Source organism: Hypanus sabinus, chromosome 29 (genome assembly GCF_030144855.1).
Source record: "Hypanus sabinus isolate sHypSab1 chromosome 29, sHypSab1.hap1, whole genome shotgun sequence".
Taxonomy (NCBI): domain Eukaryota; kingdom Metazoa; phylum Chordata; class Chondrichthyes; order Myliobatiformes; family Dasyatidae; genus Hypanus; species Hypanus sabinus.
Window position 1 is genome coordinate 13,245,025 of NC_082734.1, and position 23,767 is coordinate 13,268,791.

A 23,767-nucleotide genomic window follows, 5' to 3' on the forward strand; every position below is an offset into this window, starting at 1 on the left:
GGCTGAACGTACTCCTGTGCCTAACCAGTACATTATGGAGTGGATGGAAGACATTGTCCAAGATGGCATGCAACTTGGACAGCATCCTCTTTTCAAACACCACTGTCAGAGAGTCCGGTTCCACCCCCACATCACTGGCCTTACGAGTAGATTGACATGTCAGAACGGGAATGGGAACGGGAATTAAAATGTTTGGCCACTGGGAAGTCCCACTTGTGGCGGATGGTGCGGAGGTGCTCAACGAAGTGGACCCCCAATTTACGACTGGTCATTGCAGGATGCTGAGGACCCTACATTAAACCTGCACTTGGGTTTAAATTATATAGCTCTCTCAAAGTGGGGACAGGGTCGTGAAGACAGCATGCCTGTGAGAGGAGTGTGTGGGTAACGGACAGGGAGAGAGTATAGGAGAGGAAAGAAGTAAGTTCTGAGGAGGACATAAGGAGATATAGACGGGTTAAAGGAGAGTAGACAAAGATACGGTGAGAAGGCAGGTTTATGGGGTTGAGTGGGATCTGGGATCAGCCATGATGGAATGGTGGAGCAGATTCGATGGGCTGAATGGCCAGGCTATGCTCCCATGTCTTCTGGATGCAGCCATCATGAATATTCTTGACACAAAACATCTGTCCATTTCCCCTGAAACGCTGAGATCCCCCAGCGGCTTTCTTTGCTTTCTCGCTCCCGATTCCAGCCTCTGCAGTCTCTGTGTCTCCAACCCACACTGAATGGAACTACAGGTGAGTTATTACCTTAACACCAGACCGCTGGAATCAAACTCCAACAGGAGAACCTGTTACAGCTCAACGTGGATCGGAGTTGGACTTGCAGGCAGGTAAGCAGGTCACCACATGCATCACCCAGATTATAAATAACCCATCCTGTCTATTCAGGTAGATGGAGCTCGTCAGCCTGGGGAGGCAGTCCATCCAAGAGAGGGAAAACTCTGATTTCAAGCCTCCTCTGCCTTGCGCCCATACCCACTGATGGGAAAGGCTTCGGGAGTAAACCCTGAGGACAAATCCCGAGCTGGAGTCCCTGAGGCAGTCCGACGTTGCCTTCAACCTCGTTCTGGCAACTCCTGCGACGACACCGGTGCCAAGCTGTATCGGCCCTTGCCCTTCCCTTGGGCAACAACGGTGGCATGGAGAGGGGAGACTTGCTGCATGGGCAACTGCCAGTCTCCCATACAACCCTGCCCAGGCCTGTACCCTGGAGAGGAGACTCCAGTAGACTTTCTAGGCACAGATCCATGGTCCCACGGGACTAACGGATGCCACCTGTTTCCTGGCTATCATTGGAAAAGGAGCCTCAGATGACTGGTCTACAAGGAAGAACTCGTTCGTCTCTTACCCAGTCAGACAGAGGTTAAATCTCCTCTTCCTGTCCTTGCTGCTACCCCGAACCAGCTTCTTATTTCAAATCCCTTCCTCTCTTCACCCGAACGCTTACTACCTGACTCTCTCACATCCGCACTGAAGCTGAAGCGCACAAGAGAAAATCTGCCGGTGCTGGAAGTCCAGAGCAACGCCTGCAAAATGCCGGAGGAACTCAGCAGGTCAGGCAGCGTCTGGGGAGATGGGTTAGCTCATGTTTCGGGCTGAGTCCCTTTATCGGGACTGGAGAGTAAGAAGAGAGGAAGAGGTACAAGGTGGAGTGTGATAGGTGAAACCGGGAGAGGAGGAGGGGTGATTGGAAAAAGAGGTAAAGAGCTGGAGAAGGGGGGAATCTGATTGGAGAGGATAGAAGACCATGGAAGAAAGGGAAGGGGAGAGGAGGAAAATGGAAAATGTGGAATGGTGAAGAAGTGGAGGGGTGGGGGGCAATTACTGGAACTTTGAGAAATCGATGTTGATGTTCAGGTTGGAGGCTATCCAGATGGAGTGTGAGGTGTTCCTCCTCCTGCCTGAGAGTGGCCTCATTGTAGCAGAAGACGAGGCCATTGACTGACATGTTGGAATGGGAATGGGGAGTTGGATTGAAACGGAGGGCCACCGAGAGATCTCACTTTTTCTGGCAGATGGAGCGGAGGTGCATGGTGAAGCGGCCTCCCGTTTCACGTTGGGCCTCACTCTGGGAGCTAGAGTCCATTATTAAGGACGAAATAGTGGCACATCTAGATGGCAGTGATAGGATTAGGCCGAGCCAGCATGGATTTACCAAGGGCAAATCATGCTTGACTAATCTGTTGGAGTTTTGTGAGGGTGTAACAAGGATGTTAGACGAGGGTAAGCCAGTGGATGTAGTGTACCTAGATTTTCAGAAGGCATTCGATAAGGTGCCACATAGGAGATTGGTGAGTAAAATCAGAGCTCATGGCATTGGGGGCAGGGTTTCAACATGGATAGAAAACTGGTTGGCAGATAGAAAGCAAAGGGTAGCAGTGAATGGGTGTTTCTCGGACTGGCTGGAGGTGACAAGTGGGGACCGCAGCTCTTTACGATTTATGTCAATGATTTAGATGGGGGCATTGAAAACTATATCAGCAAGTTTGCTGACGATACTAAACTGGGTGGCAGTGTTACATGCGAAGAGGACGTTAGGAGAATACAGGGAGACTTGGATAGGCTGGGTGAGTGGGCAGATACTTGGCAGATGTCATTCAATGTGAATAAATGTGAAGTTATCCACTTTGGAAGCAGGAACAAGAGGGCAGAGTATTGTCTGAACGGTGTAGAGTTAGGTAAGGGAGAAATGCAAAGAGACCTAGGAGTCTTAATTCATCAGTCAATGAAGGTGAATGAGCAAGTGCAACAGGCAGAGAAGAGGGCAAATGGAATGTTGGCCTTTATTACAAGGGGAATTGAGTACAAGAGCAAGGATGTCCTTTTGCATTTGTACAGGGCCCTGGTGAGACCACACCTGGAATATTGTGTACAGTTTTGGTCTCCAGGTTTAAGGAAGGACATTCTGGCAATTGAGGAAGTGCAGCGTAGATTCACTAGGTTGATTCCTGGGATGGCAGGGCTGTCTTACGCAGAGAGATTGGAAAGATTGGGCTTGTACACACTGGAATTGAGGAGATTGAGAGGGGATCTGATTGAAACATTTAAGATAATTAAAGGATTTGATAGGATTGAGGCAGGAAATATGTTCCAGATGTTGGGAGAGTCCAGTACCAGAGGGCATGGATTGAGAATAAGAGGTCAGTTATTTAAAACAGAGTTGAGGAAGAGCTTCTTCTCCCAGAGAGTTGTGAAGGTGTGGAATGCACTGCCTCGGAAGATGGTGGAGGCCAGTTCTCTGGATGCTTTCAAGAAGGAGCTAGATAGATATCTGATGGATAGGCGAATCAAGGGATATGGGGAAAAGGCAGGAACCGGGTATTGATAGTAGATGATCAGCCATGATCTCAGAATGGCGGTGCAGACTCGAGGGGCCAAATGGTCTACTTCTGCACCTATTGTCTATTGTCTATACTTACAGGAGGCTGACACACGGTGTGGGCCTGTTGTTCTGGACACGTTCGCAGTAACGTTGGGTCTTGTCTGCTAAGAGGGCGTGGAGACAGATGCAAGGGTGCCCGTGCTCAGCTTACCCCGAGCAGCTGTGGGGCAGAGGAGTCTCTGAACCGCGGGCTGTTCCTGAGGTCACAGTGAGACAGCCGCAGCGCGCTGCGGAACGGTCACCTCAGGGACAGCCGCCCTGCGGCCTGCCCGAAGCCCGTTGGTCTTCCAGCACAGTGAGATGCTGGTAGAGGAACACTTCCCCCTCGCAGAGTCCCAACTGCCGGAGAACATGCTGAGAAACCCATTGAGACTCAGTGCCAAGGCTCTGTGGAAAGGAACGCAGTCTAGGCCAGGGGTGGCGAACCCTTTTGAGAGCGTGCGCCCAAATTGGTGATAGCCTTGTAAAGGATTCTCTTGAGGGGGGATGATCATTGTTTGATTATGGATTTTTTACGGGGAAAAAGGGCGGCTCCTGTTGCTTAGTTACGTGTATACATTGTTTAACTATTAATTGAAATGTAACAAAGTCAGATTGAAATCAATGAAGCATTTTAGAAAACCTGTACAACAAATATCAATATTAATCTTTTAAAAAGACAATTGAAAAATAACATCATTTCTAACTAGTGAACAGTTAAAATATTGACGTGTGCAATATTGATGTGAACATCAAACTTTCAAGGATTCCTAAACTTATTATGCAACCGTCTTGCTAAGTGGTATAAGGGTTGTAAAAAAATCACTCGCTGCGTCATTTGGCAGAAATGATAATGATCATTTTGCATCTTTTTACTATGGATGGGGTTTAAAGGGTCGAGGGGCAGCATGTGCACTGCAAGCCTACAAAACTTTTTGCATGTGCCATCTCGATTTTGTGCGCCATAGGTTCGCCACCCCTCTCGGCTCCTTCCGCCAGCACACATGGGGGGGGGGGGGCAAAGTTGGGTGGAAAAACCTTCTGAACAATGAAAGGGGTATTATCTCAGGGGCCATGTCGTGGCAGTGACACTATCTTCAGAGTCCTGAAGAAGGGTGTCGGGCCAATCTATTCCCCTCCACAGATGCTGCCTGACCTGCTGAGTTCCTCCAGCGTTTTGTGTGTCTTGCTTTGGATTTCCAGCACCTGCAGATTTTCTAGTGTCTATGTTATGTTCATTTGTGTTTTGTTTCTCTCTCTAAAAGTCTGAAGCAGGGGTTCCCAACCTGGGGTCCACGGACCCCTCGGTTAATAGTAGGGCTCCATGGGATACAAAAGGTTGGGAACCTCTGCTCTAAAGTTTACACAGTCCAAGAATGTTTTTTTTGCATTGTTTCTTTCTGTTGTATATCTTTTTCTATCATGAAGTAAATTATATTTCTTAAACTTAAAAAAAAGAAACTTCTGTTCTGTGCTAACAAAACTTACTATTGTCTTCACATCTGATGCGCTGCGAGATCTGTCTCCACTGTGTTGAGTGGTGTCACAGCAACAAACTTGCACTCAACGTCAGTAAGACCAAAGAAATGATTGTGGACTTCAGAAAGTGTTAAGGGGAGGCAACACACACCAATCCTCATAGAGGGGTCAGAAGTGGAGAGAGTGAGCAGTTTCAAAGTTCCTGGCCACCGGTATTTCTGAGGGTGGTGACCTGGTCCCAGCACATCAATGCGGCTATAAAGAAGGCAAGACGGTGGCTGTGTTTCATTGGGAGTTTGAGATTTGCTGCATCACCTAAAACTCCCACAAATTTCTACAGAAATCTGTCTCTTTCTATCTAGTTTTTCATAATTTCTGCCGTATTTTTTCCTGTAAATGCCTTCAAGAAAACAGATTTCAGGGTAGTCTGTGGTGACATATATGTACTTTGATAATAAATTTACTTTGAAATTTGAACTTCGTACCACTGTTGTATGCAGTTACAGACTTGTGCCCACCAGTACTGAAACAAGGTGATAGATGTGCGCCTAAAGGTACCGTATATATGGATAGACCTGTATACACCAACACTGAACCGACCTTATAGTAACAGTGCTGTGTCCATCAGATCAAGATTTGAACTTAGTCTGCAAATCTACCAAAGCCCAACTCTTCTCATATCTCATCTCTGGAGCCCTGATGCCAGCCCCAGTGAGGTTCCATGTGCCAGGCAACGCACCACATAGGACTGAGATCAGGTGCCCAGTATTTGGAGGACCAAGGCCTGGCAGCTGGAAGACTCCTGAACTCTGCCCCGCTGATGGTCCCATTTCAGAATGGTTCCCCCATTCCATCCTGGGTGAGACCAAGAGTACAACTGGGGCCACCAAAAGCAAACAACGAGCAGCACAAAAAAATCTGAAGTAACACTCGAAAATCCTCAGCAGGTCATCAGGGTGCCTACCACAACCTTCTATAGACGCGCAGTGGAGGGTCTCCTGACTGGTGGCATCATGAGCCGGTGCCCAGGAATGGAAAAGCGGTGGATACAACCCAGTCCATTACAGACACCACTGAGAACATCTACAACGAGCACTGCCACAAGAAAACAGAATCTATCTTCCAGAACTCCCACAGTCCATGCCACACCTCACACCTTAGCAAAGATTCTGGATTTCCTTCTCTCCAAACTCCCTGTACTTTAAGATCCGTTTAATCTCTAAACTTAAGCTAGAGTTTGGGAAAGATAGGGATTGACACTATAGGAAGGATGTCAAAGTTCTGAGAGGGTGCAGGAGAGTTTTACTAGGATGCTGTCTTAATTAGACGCTGGACAAAATTTGTTGTTTGCTTTGGAGCCGTGGAGGGGAGATCTGATAGAGGTTTATAAGATTATGAGAGGCATAGATAAAATAGACGGGGAGATCTGTTTCTCAGGGTTGAGATATCTAATACCAGAGAGCTTGCATTGAAGGTGAGAGGGGGTAGGTTCGAAGGGGATGTGAGGGGTAAGTTTTTTACTCAGAGAGAGGAGGATGCCTGGCATGGTGGTGGAGGCAAATACACTAGCCGTTTCTAAGAGACGTTTAGACAGACACATGAATATGAGGAAGATGGAGGAATATGGACATTGTGTAGGTAAGAGTGATTTTTTGGGGGGTTTTAAAATTTGCTTTTTAGCACCACATTGTGGGCCGAAGGGCCTGTACTGTACTGTTCTATGTTCTATGATAAGTTTTAAGATGGAAAAAGCAGCGAAGGCAAGGCAGGGGATGCGATGCATGTCATAAAAATTAGAGTGCTGGGCCTGTACCCTGGAACAGGTCAGCACTTTTGGGAGAGGAAAGGAAAAATGTTTTGGTGGGAACAAAAATGAAAGCAACTATGCAGCAGGTTGGTACAGCTGAGGGAGCTTCTGCCTCAAGGTTCCTACGCCATGGGTTCGATCCTGACCTCGGGGGGCGTGTGCGTGGAGCTTGCATGATTGTGAGGGTTTCCCTGTGTGCTTCCGTTTCCTAAAGACGTCCAGGTTGGTGGGCCAAGTGGCCGCTGTTAATTATCCCCGGTTTTCAGGTAAGTGATAGTATCGGAAAGGAGGTGATTGGGGACACAGGGCGAGAATGGGATCAGTGCAAATCGTACTTGACAGTCAGCAGAGACTCATTGCGTTATAGACCAGTACAGCGCTAAAGTAGGCCCTTCGGCCCATCTGAGCCAGTCTGCCTACACCCATCAACCTGCACCAGGACCATAGTCTTGCATAGCCCTCCCATTTATGTACCTATCCAAACTCCTCTTAAATGTAAAAATCAAACCTACATCCACTATTTCCACTGGCTGCTCACTCCACACTCACGCCAGTCTCTGAGTGAAGAATTCCCCCTCGAGGACCCTTTAAACTTTTCACCTTTCACCCTTAACCCATGACTTCCAATTCTAGTCTCACCCAACCTTGGTGGAACAAGCCTGCTTGCATTTACTCTACCTATATCCCTCATAGTTTATCTATCCAACCTCCCCTCATTCTCCTACGCTCCAGGGAATTAAGTCCTAATTTATTCAACCTTTCCCTATATCTCATGTCTTCACCTCCCGGCAACATCCTTGTAAATTTTCCCGGTATTGTTTCAATCTGATTGATATCTTTCCTGTAGTATCAATAAACAGGACTGCACACAGTACCCCAAATCAGGCCTTGCTAATGTCTTAAAGTTTTCTGATGACTCTGCCATTGTTGGATGCATCAGCAAGGGAGATGAGGCGGAGTACAGGGCTACGGTGGGAAACTTTGTCACATGGTGTGAGCAGAATCATCTGCAGCTTAATGTGAAAAAGACTAAGGAGCTGGTGGTGGACCTGAGGAGGGCTAAGGCACCAGTGACCCCTGTTTCCATCCAAGGGGGTCAGTGTGGACATGGTGGAGGATTACAAATACCTGGGGATACAAATTGACAATAAACTGGACTGGTCAAAGAACACTGAGGCAAGAAGGGTCAGAGCTGACTCTACTTTCTGAGGAGACTGAGGTCCTTTAACATCTGCTAGATGATGCTGAGGATGTTCTACGAGTCTGTGGTGGCCAGTGCTATCACGTTTGCTGTTGTGTGCTGGGGCAGCAGGCTGAGGGTAGCAGACACCAACAGAATCAACAAACTCATTCGTAAGGCCGATGATGTTGTGGGGGTGGAACTGGACTCTCTGACGGTGGTGTCTGGAAAGAGGATGCTGTCCAAGTTGCATGCCATCTTGGACAACGACTCCCATCCACTCCATAATGTACTGGTTAGGCACAGGAGTACATTCAGCCAGAGACTCATTCCACCGAGATGCAACACTGAGCGTCATAGGAAGTCATTCCTACCTGTGGCCATCAAACTTTACAACTCCTCCCTCGGAGTGTCAGACACCCTGAGCCAATAGGCTGGTCCTGGTCTTATTTCTTGGCATAATTTACTTATTATTATTATTTAATTATTTATGGTTTTATATTGCTATATCTCTACACTATTCTTGGTTGGCGCGACTGTAACGAAACCCAATTTCCCTCGGGATCAATAAAGTGTGTCTGTCTGTCTGTCTGCCTTGTACAACATAACATCCCATCACCTATACTCAATTCTTTGATTTATGAAGGCCAAGGTACCAAAAGCTTTCTTTTATGACCCGTGACGTCTCTTTCAAGGAATTTTGGATCTGTATTCCATGTTATATTGTTAACTCCTCCAAGAGGACCACAACCTCATCGTAGGGTTTGGAGGCTAGCGTGACTCAATGACCCGGAGAGCTACGTTGGGCAGAGTCAGGGCCTTGCATTTTGGCTCTTGGTAGGGTCGCCCACGCCAAACAGGTCAAAGGGTAGAGGCCAGACTGAGAGTGGCCCACCGGTCTTCCAGGTTTGGGGGTTCAGCTCAGGGCCAACGACCCTGACTGGTCAAACAACACTGTTATGGAAACAGTGATGAAAAATCTGTGTACAACTGAGAACCCTGCACCACACCTGGGGGACAATAGTGAGAATGGCCAATGACGGACAGAGATGGAGGACCTTCAATGCTGCCCTAATAACGGCCAGTAAGTAAGTATTCCTAAATGGGCTGAAAGGCCTCTTTCCCTGCCTCATGACTTAATGACTAATATGGACATTTAAATTCAAGGTACGTTGAGTGCACAAGTAATGCTTGACAAGATACCAACAGAGGACGTTCAGTGAGCTAACAGACTGACTCATTCTTGCTTACTGACCTATTATACTAAAGAATGAGGCCATTTGGCCCATCAGGTATCTGCCAGCTCCCAGCGGGAAATCCCCATCAATCCCCTCTCCTTATTCCCCTGAGCCACGGCTACTCATTCTCCCTCACACATAAGCAACAACTCCCCTTTGACACTGTTTACCACCAGGCGCAGCAGGGGAACTCACCCGGTCACGGGGAGAACAGGAAAACTCCACCCAGTCAGGATCGAACCGGAGGTCCCTGCCGCTATCAGGCCTCACGGTGCTCCCCTCCAGCTCGAGGGAAACAAAATTCTGCAATCTCTGTTCAGTGGCCACCACTCACCGTACATCTTCCCTTCGTCTGACAGGATAATTTTCCGCCTGCCGCACGGCGGGTAGATGGCCAGCGCCTCCTGGAAGCTCTGCTCGATATCGGCACTCCACACGCCCTCCGCATCATTGTCCAGGCTCTTGTCAATTGAGTTGCTCATTGCCTCCGAGTCACGGTCAGGGCTCATGCCCTCGCCCCAGCTGTTCGCCTCTATTTTGATTCCTTGAAGGTGTCCAGGCTTAGCTTGCAGGCAGCACCGACCTGCTGAGAGAAAACAACGAAGGCAATGGATGAACTTGTCCGTGGGTTACAGCAGCATCACATAGACGGGCTGGGGACAGAACACTCATTTCGGATCTCCACCCTGTTTCTGTCTGCACATAACTTGCATTTCTTCGACTTCCCTCTTCCTTATTTCCTCCCCCCTTAAGAATTCTGCAATTAACTGTCAAGAGGGGTAAAGCACTGGAGAAGGGAAAAGAGACTCATCGATGGGGATGGACGAGGTTAACTGGGAAGTACAGGATGAAGACAGTTGAAAAAGTGAATATGATCAGAAGAGAAGCCAGCAGACAATGTAATAATTTTCTGATTTTAACCTCAGTTTCTAGCTCCCTCCTTTTCACCATCGCACACTGAAGCTTTTCGTTCTTGGGAGAGGAAAATCAGTACCAGTCAACAATGTGGGACACACACGTACACACACAGATACACACACACTCAGGTACACGTGAACATACAGATACAGTACACGCACACACTCAGCTATACACTTGTGCGCACACACACATATAGACACAAGCACACTCAGGTATAAACATGTGCACACACTCACACACACAGATACACACACACTCAGGTACACGTGAACACACAGATACAGTGCACGCACACACTCAGCTATACACTTGTGCGCACACACACATATAGACACAAGCACACTCAGGTATAAACATGTGCACACACTCACACACACAGATACACACACACTTAGGTATACATGCATGTGTGTATATATATATAACATATATACACACACAGATACACATGGTGAGACACTGAAGCTAGTGAATAGAAAACTCCTTATTCAGCAAAGTGAGCGGCAGGCATCATACTCGAGTCACTCTTGGAAGAAGAGACCTGCCTGACCCAATATTACAAGACATTTTAAATGCTAAAGATCAAAGGTAACAGCAGGACAATGTTATAGTTGCAATGTATCTACAATGCTTCCTTTGAATTACATACAACTTTACAAACACTTCCACCTCCACACCCACACTCCAGACACTTGAAGTGAATGTTAGTTCCCACAGCCTCTGGGCCGCATTCACACAAGTGCAGCCATCTGCTGTCAGGTGGTGTGTTTCTTTGTTTGCAATCAACTCTTGGAAGACCATTGTTCTGAGCTGCATTTTAAATTCAATCTACAATCCACCTTCAGGTCTGAAGACTGGCTGCTGTTGAAATTGGTATTTGCCACACACACACATGCGCACACACACACACACATGCGCACACACGCACACACACACACACACACACACACATGCGCACACACACACACACACTCACACACACACGCACACACACACACACACACACACACACTCACACACACACGCACACACACACACACACACACACTCACACACACACACACACACACACACACACACGCACACACACACACACACACACACACACTCACACACACACACACACACACACACACACACACACACACTCACACACACACGCACACACACACACACACACACACACACACACACTCACACACACACACACACACACACACACCCCTCAGCAGGACTATTCTGCCCATTTGAACCGGTGACAGAATGATTTCCCAGTGTGACTGAGCCATTCGCTCTCCCTGGTTCCTGGCCCACTGTTTATCTCACTCTCCATAAATTAATCTGCTTCTGACCCTGACGACGAGAAAGTCTTTTCTCTTCCCGTTACTTTAGCTGGCCAAGTCCTCCATCCTCCGGCCAGTGAGAACATTTCTCCTCCACTTTCTCAGCGTCCTTGGTCATTTTGAATTCCTCTGTTAAATCACTTCTCGGACCTCTCCCCATTCATGGTCGATATTATCCTCCCCACTCTGTGCAGAACTGATCCCCCACTTCTAGGACCATTCCATAAAGTGACTCCTGTAACCTCCCTCGAACCGAACGCTGGTGACCATAAATGAGTAGAACGCTCCAGCTGATGTACGGAGAAGAAATAGGACCTTTATGCTTTTGTGCTCTTCGTCATATGGGAAACTCTTCAGCCTTGCTGATAAAGGGATGCAGAAATATCATAGAACATCTTTTACTGAACTCAGTAATTATCAGCTAAAGGGCTACAACAATGTATTACCATGCGATACACGGTTCTTAAAGCTACACTGACACGCACTGTGTAAACACTTCTTTTCTCATTCACCAGCACTCGGTCTGCAGCTGGGAACAGTGTAGGAATGAGTGACGCCTGGACCCACTCAGCCCACCTGTTCACTCCCCACCCACCCAGCTGGGAGGGTCCCGCCTGAGGGCATCGCCACGGAACAGCTCTGACTCAACATACCGAGGCTGGGGTTGTGCCCGGAGGAGAATCACCTAAATGTTTTTGAACACTACATCCACGTCCACAGTTTCATCATTTCCTGTCAGTCCCTTATGTACAAACACTCTTGCACCTAGACTCCCTTTAATCTATGTATATAAGATTTCTTATGTATTTATGTAAAACAATATCTCCCTACCTCCCGTCTTCTATTCCCCACGCTAGCCTTTTACCTCTTCACATCTTCTCCCCCTGAGTCCGCTCTTTCCCCTCTCCTATGGTCCACTCTCCTCTCCTATCAAATTCCTTCCCCTCCAGCCCTTTATCTTTCCCACTTCTCTGATCACCTTCTACCTCCTTCCGAACCAGACTGAGTCCTAAGAGCCAAATCCTTGGAGCAGCCTGCAGTAGGCCCAAAGTCTTGGTATTACGCACATTTTTTTACAGGAAAGAACACAATTGATCGGAGGAAAATATAGGGGGGGATATCAAAGGCAGTTTTTCTTTTTACACAGAGAGTGGTGGGTGTGTGTAATGCGTTTCCAGGGCTGGTAGTAAAGGCTGATCCATTAGGGACATTTAAAAGACTCTTAGAAACACAGATGGAAGAAAGAAAAATGGAGGGCCATGTAGGAGGGAAAGATTTCGGGTAAAATGTTTGAGGAGGTCACAGTGTGGTAAACTGTGGTGACTAGGGTTTTGCCAATTAGTTCAGGAACTGAAAGTTGCTGTTCTGGAACTTGTCGGTGTAGGACTTCAGGTTTCTGTAGCTCCTGTCTGGCGGTAGCTGCTAAAAGATGCCGTGGCCCGGACGGTGGGAAGCTTTGACGTTGCACTGGTCCGCACTGTAGCCAGGCAGGAGACGATGGACAGAGAGGTCACAGTGGGAGTGGGGTGGAGAATTAAGGTGGCACGTCATGGGAAGTGCAGGGTCACTCCCGAGGACTGGACACAGGCACTCTGTAAATTCCCTTTGTCCCGTCCATCACTGTCCCACTACCCAGACCAACTTGTTTCCCGCTTTCCCAGTTCTGATGTAGGGTCCCAGACCTGGAATGTCGACCATCTCACTTGCCAAGTTTATCCAGCATTTCAGATTCCAAACGTCTGCAGCTTTTCTGATTTTCTTTGGCCGTTAAACGCGTCTTGGATTATCACTGCTATCGGCTTTCCCACCAGCAAAATGAAACTGCTTGCCCTGGAGTCGGCTGCATTTGCCTTCACGTTGTTAAACCATTCGGAGCAGTTTCGGGCCCCTTATCTGAGAAAGGATGTGCCGACATTGCAGAGGGTCCAGAGGAATGTTACAGGAATTGTCCTGGAAATGAAAGGGTTAACGTATGTGGAGCTATTGATGGCTCTGGGCTTGTACTGGAGGTTAGAAGAATGAGGTGGATCTCATTGAACCCTATTGAATAAGGTTTGGATAGAGTGGATGTGGAGAGGATGTTTCCAACAGTGGGGGAGTCAAGGGCCGGGGGCACAACCTCAGATACAAGGATGTCTCCTTTGAATGGAGATTAGGGGGAATCTCCTTAGCCAGAAGGTGCAGAGCCTGTAGAATCCATTTTCCATGGGCGGCTGTGGAGGCCAAGTTATTTGGTAAACTTAAAGCGGAGGTTGGCAAGTTCTCGGTTTGGAAGGACGTCAAAAATTACGGGGTGACGGCAGGAGAACGGCATTGAGACCAAAAATAAATCAGCCATGATGGAACGGTGACAGACTCCATTGACCAAATGGCCTAGTTCAGCTCATACTGTATGTTTTATTGTTGAAGAGTGAAGCATCTGCTGTGCTCGCCTTTGCTGGATAGTTTTAGATGGAGTGGACAGTCAGCACCTTTCCCAGGGAGGCAATGGCGAAATTTTAAGGTGATTGGAGGGAAGTATAGGTGGGGAATGTGAGAGGTAGGTTTTTTTTTGCAGAGCGGTAAGTGAATGGGATGTGTTACCTCTCTAAGCTCGGTATAGTACAAGTTCGAACAGTCTCCTGCTCCAATTAAGCAGCATCGTGTCCCAAAGAAATGAAGAGAATCCCGGCTATTTTCTTGGTTAGTTTTTGTTCTTTAAGAGTTGTCCCAAGTACGTGGCCGCCATGGTTATCCGACGGCCCAATGAACCAGAAATCGCTGCCACTTTACTCTCTCCACATTCCCAGGTTGTCTGTAGAGGTGGTTTTGGGGTCAGAGAGGGGATTTAGGGGGTCAGGTTGCCATCCGTGGGTGTCAGGCTGTCCCAGGTCGGTGGGCTCGAGGGTGAGATGGTCGTGTGAGCAGGAGGCTCGAGTCAGTTCGGGGTCCTGCCATCGGATAGTCTGATGGTTGATACCAAAGACAGAAACCCAAAGGCCAATCGGAAGTCCAGAAATCGAAGTCTGACGGGTGACGCCTGGAGGCGGAGATGAGAGGCAGGAAATAAAGATGAGAGACCAGAGACAGAGACGAGAGGCAGGAAATGGAGGTGAGAGACTGGAGACGGAGACGAGAGGCAGGAAATAGAGACAAGAGGCCAGAGACAGAAATGAGATGCCGGAGAGGAGACGGAAGACCAGAGACTGGAGAGACGAGGCCGGAGATTGGAGATGAGAGGCAGGAGACAGAGATGAGAGGCCGGAGACTGGAGACGAGAGGCTGGAGACCGGAGATGAGAGGCAGGAGACAGAGATGAGAGGCAGGAGACAGAGATGAGAGGCCGGAGACTGGAGATGAGAGGTGGGAGATGAGAGGCAGGAGACAGAGATGAGAACTGGAGACTGGAGACGAGAGGCCGGAGATCGGAGATGAGAAGCAGAACACAGAAATGAGAAGCCAGAGACCGGAGACCAGAGGCCGGAGACAGAGATGAGAGGCCAGAGGTGGAGATGAGAGGCAGGAAATGGAGGCAAAAGGCCAGAGACGGAAATGAGAGGCTGGAGATGGAGAAGGAAGGCCGGAGACTGGAAACTGGAGGACTGTCTGTAATGTCCTTGTGTGAGGGGCTTGTTTTCCTGTTATTCTGTTGCATTCCATGTCATTCTGCTGAGATTTGTGGCCGCGCTACGTTGGCACCGTAAAGTGTGGGGTCTCTTCCAGGCCGTTTCCAGCACCTCCCGAGCTTGTGCTGGTTGGTTCACTGGATGTTTCAATGTACGTGTGATAAATAAATCGGAGTCAGAATCTGATTCGACCCAGAAAGATTTACAACAAAGCAGGGCTATCGGGCTCTGTGTTGTGTCAGTATCAGGGTAAAGTTCTCCTTTGACCTGGCATCTGTGTTCGCAGCTGCCAACACTAAAACCTAGCAGCTGCAGGCGTGACAGCCGGACCTTAAAGGGGCATGCGTCTGCTAGTTAGTGACAGTGGGAGAATGTGCAGGGTGGTGGTGAGAGAGGGCTCCCAAGGGGTTAAAAGGGAGTTCAGGCAGCTGCTGAGAAACGCTGGCCAGAGAAGATGAATTCTGGGTGTTGACATCGCCTGGGGACAGCTAATGCTGAGAGAAAAACAAGAATACAAGGAGCCGGCTTCTCTGGGGCAGCACAGTGGTGAAACTGCTTCCTCAGAGTCCCAGAGAGACCTGGGTTTGCACACCCTCCTGTGCTGTCCGTGTGGAGTTTGCACGCCCTCCTTGCGATCGTGTATGTTTCCCCTGGGTGCACTGGTTTCCTCCCACATCCCAAGACATTGTGTAAATCGGGGTGTGAGTGTGTGTGCGCGCGCGCGCGCGTGTGTGTGTGTGTGTGTGGACTTCGAGGACAAAGGTCCCGGGTTCGAATCCGGCCGGCTCCTTGCACGCTTTCCATCTGTGCTGGGCTGGGCATCGAGCGAGCAACTCGGCCTCGTTTAAAAAAACAGTCAAAATGCTACGGAAACAGCAAAATATGCTGCCCGATGCGCCACAGGGCGCGGAAGGGAACAACAACCCTTGTGTGTGGGTGAGTGGTAGGACATTGGGTGGCTGGGGGAAGTGATGGGAATGCAAGGAGAATAGAATGAAATGGAGTTATTGTGGGTTTAGAGTGATTTATGGTCAGTGCAGACTCAATGGGCTGAAGGGCCTGTTTCAGTGACTCTATGATTCAATTACTTTTTATGGAGGGGTGAAGGAAACCATCTAGAAGAGATTGACAGGGAGACCTTTGTAAAGAGTAAACTATGAATTTGAGACTTCTTAGGGACTTCTAATGAGACGAAGGTGCTTTAGGGATCAGAGGCAGCTCCATTGAGTGACTCCTCAGTTTGGAAGCTGAGATCTTCACTCCCACAGACTCACAGATTCCAGTAGGCTACACCTTGCCTCATAGAGAGGGTGCTGGCCCTGTAAACAGTTCTGTGAGAGAGATGGTTAGAAACGCATGGTGGCTCTGCAAGTTGGAACCGCTGTTTCTCAGAGGACTGAGGTTGAAAATCACGCGGGACGGTAATTTTGGATGTGACACCGTTTAGGGGTGTTTTAGGGGATGTAATGAAAGGTCTTGGCCCAAAATATCGACTCCTTGTTTCTTACCTTGGATGCTGCTTGATCTGCTGAGTTCTTCCAGCATTTTATGCTCATTTCTCTGGATTTCCAGCATTTATAGAATCTTTTGTGTTTATATCTTGCCAAAATATTGGTTATTAGGATAGGTAGGGGAGTAAAGGATTACAGGGAGAAGAAAGGAGACGGGTTTGAAAAAAAATCATCCATGATTGAATAGTGGATTAGTCAATGGGCCAAATGGCCGAATTCTGCTCCTATATCTTACGGTCTTATGGTTTTATGGTACCAAGCTCCCTCCTTTACTCTCCGTATACCCATGGCCGTGTCGCCACCCACAACTCCAATCTGCTAATTAAATTTGCTGACGACACTAACTGATTGGCCTTGTCTCAAACAATAATGGGTCAGCCTACAGAGAGGAATTCATCAGCCTGACACAGTGGTGTCAAGAAAACAACCTCTCTCACAATGTCGCAAAAACAAAGGAGCTGGTTGTGGATTACAGGAGGAATGGAGACAGGCTAACCCCTATTGACATCAATGGATCTGGGGTTGAGAGGGCGAACAGCTTTAAGTTTCTCTGCATACACATCACTGAGGATCTCACGTGGTCTGTACATACTGGATATGCACAAAATGCACAACAGCGCCCCTTTCACCTCAGATGGTTGAAGAAGTTTGGTGTGGACCCCCAAATCCTAAGAACTTTCTACAGGGGCACAATTGAGAGCATCCTGACTGGCTGCATCACTGCCTGGTATGGGAACTGTACATCCCTCAATCGTAGGACTCTGCAGAGAGTGGTGTGGACAGTCCAGTGCATCTGTCGATGTGAACTTCCCACTATTCAGGACATTTACAAAGACAGGTGTGTTAAAAGGGCCTGAAGGATCACTGGGGACCTGAGTCACCCCAACCACAAACTGTTGCAGCTGCTACCATCCGGGAAGCGGTACCGCAGCATAAAAGCCAGGACCAACAGGCTCTGCACAGCTTCTTCCACCAGGCCATCAGACTGATTAATTCATGCTAACACAACTGTATTTCTATGTTATACTGACTATCCTGTTATACATACTATTTATTATAAATTACTATAAATTGCACATTTAGATGGAGACGTAATGTAAAATGTTTTACTCCTCGTACATGAAGGATGTAAGTAATAAAGTGAATTCATTTCAACTCTGATATTAGGAGTTGAATTTTCTGCTCGGGTGATGCTCCGTTCAGGTCAAATCAAGATCTAACCATCCAGAGCAGCAAATAAGATGCTGGAGGAACTTAGTGGGTCAGGCGGCATCTGTGAGAGATGAACGCGCAGTCGATGTTTTGGATTGAGAGTCTTCATCTAAACACGTGGCGCCAATGCTCTGGAGTATGCTAAAGAGTTTCTGGGCCTTAGACCCTTGTGCTGAAAGACATCTGAGAGAAGCCAAAAAAAAAGATGATGGGACATTTTGGCACTTGAACCGATATTCAATCTCAGCATCCCTGTCCAATTCCACAGTATCCACCGCTGTGTACCGATGCTTCTGGACACATCTTCAGAGATGTTCCTGGAATCATCGGGTGTTTCAACATCATACACCCTCCTCCGGGCGACCCAGCCGGGGCTGTTCAGACCCCAGCTGGTGTCCAGATGACTAGCTACACATGACTCCATGGCTCCCCTCTCTTGAGCCACAGCCACCTTGAGACCCTCTCTGCCCCATCGGTGGGACTGCGGATGGCTCTCCTCTTCCTCTCTCCCTCAATGCCCAAATTGCTGTAGGCTCTGGCTAAGGAATGGGCTGCGAATCCCCTACATCCAACCTCCACTGGGAGACACCTCGCTCTCCATCCAGCCTGCTGGCAGTCGCTGACCAGTCCTGTGTACTTCAATAGCTTCCTTTCAAAGGTCTCTTCCAAGTCATCGTCCCATGGGACTGTCTGCTCCGGCAGCACCACCTGCTTGGTAGACTCAGACACAAGGACAATGTCTGGTTGCGGGGTGGTGGCTGTGATATGGTCGGGGAACTTCAGCTGCCTTTCGAGGTCCACCAACAGCTACCAGTCCCTTGCAGAGGTCAGGATGCCTGCAGATGTTCTTTTGGTGGGTATTGGCTGCTCCCCAGCTCTGACAAAGGCAATGGTCTGCTTGGAGGGTCAGGACCGCTTCGCCCACTCCACACCTGCGCTGATGGCTTCAGCGAAGGCCCTCAGGACCTGATCATCGGTACCGTCCCTCATCAAATGCCCTTGTGCAGCCGCTGAGGATGTGCTCCAGGGTTCCTCGCTTGGAACACAGTGGGCACGCAGATGACTCTGCCTTACCCCATGTGTGCAGGTTTGATGGGCTTGGAAACATATCGTACACAAATCTATCAGCCTCAATCTGGAAGATAATCAGTGGTGCTGAAAGAGAGCAAAATGGCGGGGTTCATGGGTTCAAGGTTCATTCAGATATCTGAAGGCAGAGGGGAAGAAGCTGTTCCCAAAACACCGAGTGTGAGCCGTCAGGCTCCTGTACCTCCTCTCTGAGAGCTGCAATGAGAAGAGGGCATGGCCTGGGTGGTGGGGGGTCCTTAATGATGGATGCCGCCTTATTGAGGCATTGACTTTTGAAGATGGTGGGGAGGCTGGTATCCATGATGGAGACGGCTAAGCTTACAACCCTCTGCAGATTTTTTTCCAATCATGTGCGGTGACCACGCAACCAGTTAGAATGCTCTCCATTAATTTGCCAGAACCTTTGGTGAGATACCAAATCAATAGGCTTCAGGGTACAGAATTCCTAGGATTTATATTCCTCCATGTGAAACGAATCCTTCCTCATCTCAGTTCATTGACCGTATCTACTGTGACCGTGTCCCCAGGTTTGTGTTGTTCCTCTCACTCACCCAACGGTTTATGTTCCTTGTCATCTTTACATGACTCAGTAGTTCATTGCTCTAAACTCTAGGATATATTGGCCTCCTTTGCTCAAATTCTCCTCAAAGGACCACCTCAGTACCAGTTATCCAAGGAATCAGATAACAGTTTGATCTCCTGAGGAGAACTAGGCTCAGAGGTCACTTTATTAGGTGCACCTGTACAACAGTTTATTAATGCAAATATCTAATCAGCCAATCATGCGGCAGCAGCTCAATGCGTAAAAGCGTTCAGACATGGTCAAGAGGTTCAGTTATTGCTCAGACCCCACACCAGAATGTGAAAGAAATGTGACCTAAGAGACTTTGACAGTGGAATGATTGTTGGTGCCAGATGGGGTGGTTTGAGTATCTGAGAAACTGCTCATCTCCTGGGATCTTCACGCACAGTAGTCTCCAGAGTTTACAGAGAATGGTGTGAAAAACAAAAAAAAACATCCAGTGACTTGCAGTTCTGTGGGTGAAAAAGCTGTGGTAATGGGAGAGGTCAGAGGAGAATGGGCAGACTGGTTCAAGCTGATGGGAAGGTGACAGTAACTCGAATAATCGTGCATTACAACAGAAGAGCATTTCTGAACACACGACACATCACAACTCAAAGTGGATGTGCTACAACAGCAGAAGACCATGAACATACACCCAGTGGCCACGTTATTAGGTAGAGCAGGTATCTAACAAAGTGACCATTGATTGTATATTTCCACTCTTCAAGGGGTCGTATACCTTTCTTTAGGTAAGTAGATCAAAATGTTGCATGACATTCCAGTTGTGGACATATCTAAGCCCTATTAAAAATTGTGTCAAGACTGCTTAGCTTTTGTACTTGTTTTGTAGCAATAACAACATTTTCTAGGCTTTCCTAAATCAAACGTTTTCATAGTCATCGAGGTGAAGTGTGTTTGTAATGCTCTTAATTTTTGGACGCCACAACAGTTCGCTTCCCCGTAGGAGAGAGAAATACTTGGTGCTAATTAGAGACTAGCACAGGACATGCTGACAAAACAGAAAGCAAGGGCTATTTACCGCCACCAGCATTCCCACTTCCACTTGGAGATGGGAATGGGGGACAATGTACACAAAACATCATTGGCACATAACTTGTGCAGGGTTGAGCATTTAACGATACTATGCCGAAGAGTAAATCTATTTATTTAATAAGGCACGACACTGAGTGAGCCCTTTGAGCCGAACCACCCAGCAAACCTCGATTTAACCCCACAATTTACAATGATCAATTAACATACCATCCGGTACATCTTCAGACTGTGGGAGGAAACCGAGCACCCGGAGAAAACCCAAGCGGTCACAGGGGGAATGTGAAGACTCCTTTAAGACAGCGGCAGGAATTGAACCTGGGTTGCCTGTACTGTAAAGCATCGTGCTAACCACTACACCTCCTTGGGTGGAGGGAGGTCAAGTCCTCAACCTCAATTGAATGTTTCGAAGGTTTGCACTTTCATGTGTTACGCCTGTAGCCCCCTCCTTTGTGAGAATCGCAAGATCACTATTGATTTGGGTCAGGAGAGAGAGACGTGCGGAATGTCTCGTTCCCCGGTGACATAAAGCTACGGGACACGGCCATTGTCTCTTGGAGGCGAACTTGTGTATTGCAATACTGTGCTACGTGGAAGCCCTCAGGCAAAGTGGGCTGGTTGAGGGAGGGATTGCATCACCCCCAACCTGATTGACATCTGAAACCCTGTGAGTCAGGATAAAAGAGGGTCTGTGGGAACAGCCCCTCAGACGCACCAGAAGAAACACTAGCGATCCCGTAATAGCGGAAGCCATTGGGAGGAGGCCACTTGCGTTTGGTTCCATTTGCCCAGAACCGGTGGCTTTTACCACGGAAAAACGGCTTTTAGCTAACAACGGGGAAACCAACTCCCCACGACTCGACGGATTGGCTTCATAAAAGAACTGGGCAAGTTTAACCCGTCTTTCTCTCAAACCCAAAATGCTGCAGCTTGAACGAACTAACAGTGACTTTTATATTTCCATCGGACAATAAATTATCCCCTAGACAACGATAGAGCTATTTCTTATTGATTATTATTATACCCGCGCTTTTAGATTTAATATTGACGACGTATATTATCTGTATGTTTGCATTGATCTTATTTTGTGCCCCTTTATCAATAAACACTGTTTAAAATAGTACCATCAGACTTCAACGGACCTCTCTATCTTTGCTGGTAAGTGACCTAGTTACAGGGTTTCATAACACATGCAACTGAGAGTTTTTCCATAATACTTTGACGGGTTAATTGTTAATCCATGGGATAAGTTATAAAATCACTGATCATTGGTTAAAATGTAGAAGGGTTAACGTTCAATGTATTGATTATTCGTAATATTCAACGTAATCACATTCCTCTTGTCATCAACTACCACCCCATGAGTCTATGCATCCAACACAACATTATCAACAACATCAGCCATCTTCAATAGGATCCTACCACAAACACACCTTTACCTATACCCCCATTCTCCACTTTCCAAGGGAATCCCTTGTCCATTTGTCCCTCCCCACTAGTCTCCCTCCTGGCACATACCCCTGCAAGCAACAGAAATGCTACACTTACCCATTTACCTCCATCCAGGGCCCCAAATGGTCCTTCCAGCTGAGGCAACACTTCACTTTCAAATCTGTTAAGGTCGTCTATTGTATCTGGTGATCCCGATGTGGCCTCTTCTACATTGATGAAACCTGATGTAAACCGGGGGACCACTTTCTCGAGCACCTCCGCTCCATCTGCCAACCACTATATAATCCCTACCCCCATTCCCTCTCTCCATGACCTCCTCTTTTGCCATGATGAAGCCACTCTCAGGGTGGAGGAGCAACACCTAGTATTCTGTCTAGACAACCTCCAACCTGATGGCATGAATATTGATTTCTGCTTCTGGTAAAAAAATATCTTTCCACTCCCTCCATTCTTCTTCTTCTATTCCCCACTCTGGCCATTTACCTCTTTTCCTCTCCTGCCTATCACCTCCCACAGGTCCCTCTCTCCCATGGTCCACTCTCCTCTCCTATCAGATTCCGTCTTTTCCAACCCTTTCCCTTTCCCACCTACTCGGCTTCACCCATCACCTTCGAGCTGGTCCTCCTTTCCCTCTTCATTCTGGCATTTTCCCCCTTCCTTTCCAGTCCTGAAGAAGGGTCTCAGCCCAAAACATGGACTGTTTATTCATTTCCATAGATGCTGCCTGACCTGCTGAGATCCTCCAGCATTTTGAGTGTGTTGCTCCAGACTTGACGTGGTTTCCTCACCAAATGGAAACAGTGTGCAACAGGGTAATTGTCTCGACCATTGTGTCGTGAACTCTTTGATTTTTATAATTGTAGACAGAGGGAGCTTAAAGGATTACTGGCAGAATATACAGGACAGAAACAGTCCACTTAGCCCAGCAAATTAGGCTTGGTTTTCACACATTCACAAACGGACATTCAAAACACGAGGTCATTCTACACCCAGATGCTGAGACTGCAGGAAGCTGAGGAGAGTTGTGGACACAGTTCCGCACATCACAGAAAGCGGCCTCCCCTCTCTAGGCCCCGTCTACACACCTCGCTGCTTCGGTAAAGCAGGCAGTGTAATCGAAGGCCCCGCCCACCCCAGATATTCTCTCTTCTCGATGTCGCTGAAATTGGCAATCAGCTTTGCAGGCGTTTCATCACCAGTCGAGGTGACATCCTCAGTGCACAGTTGTTGGTGTTTCTCTCTGGGGACTGCTCGCATTTATATAGCCCACCCCCCTATTCACTCAGTCCTGATTAGCTACCCTTTCAGTTCTCCTTTGGATTCTATTGGCTCACTTTTCTTTGGCTCTTAGGGGTTCATAGGAACCAAACCCTTTGGCAAACCATAGTCTTGCCATCAGTTTATAAAACTCTTGAAAAAACCTATTACAACCTACTGCCCATCACACCACTGGCGCTTAGGGCAGCAATGAAATTCCTCCATCTCTGTCTGTCCTTGGCCATCCTCAGCTGTGGTTCCGGATCCTCAGTTGCACACAGATACAGGATTCTTCATCGATGTTTCCGTAACAGTGTTGTTTGACCGGTCAGGGTCGTTGGCCCTGAGCTGAACCCCTGAGCCTGGAGGACCAGTGGGCCAATCTTAGTCTGGCCTCTGCCCTTTGACCTGTTCAGCACGGGTGACCCTACCAAGGGCCAAAGCCCTGACTCCAGCCAACATCGCTCTCCGGGTCACTGAGGCACACAAGCCTCCAAGCCCTACGGCAAGGTTCTGGTCCTCTTATAAGCCAAACGTGAATGTTTGATCTCTCAATCTACCCCGTCGTGAACCTATTCTACCCACACGACACTTGCCCTGTAATTGTATTTGCATTTGGAACGATCCTGACTAGATGACACACAACCAAAAGCTTTTCACTTGGTATATGTGACAATTATAAACTGATTACC

At 48.0% G+C, this 23,767-nt stretch overlaps 1 pseudogene; it reads right to left on the reverse strand.

Moving 5' to 3' along the window:
- LOC132383011 (transcriptional enhancer factor TEF-1-like) overlaps positions 1-23,767 on the reverse strand; it is a 90,560-nt pseudogene that overhangs the window by 47,665 nt on the left and 19,128 nt on the right.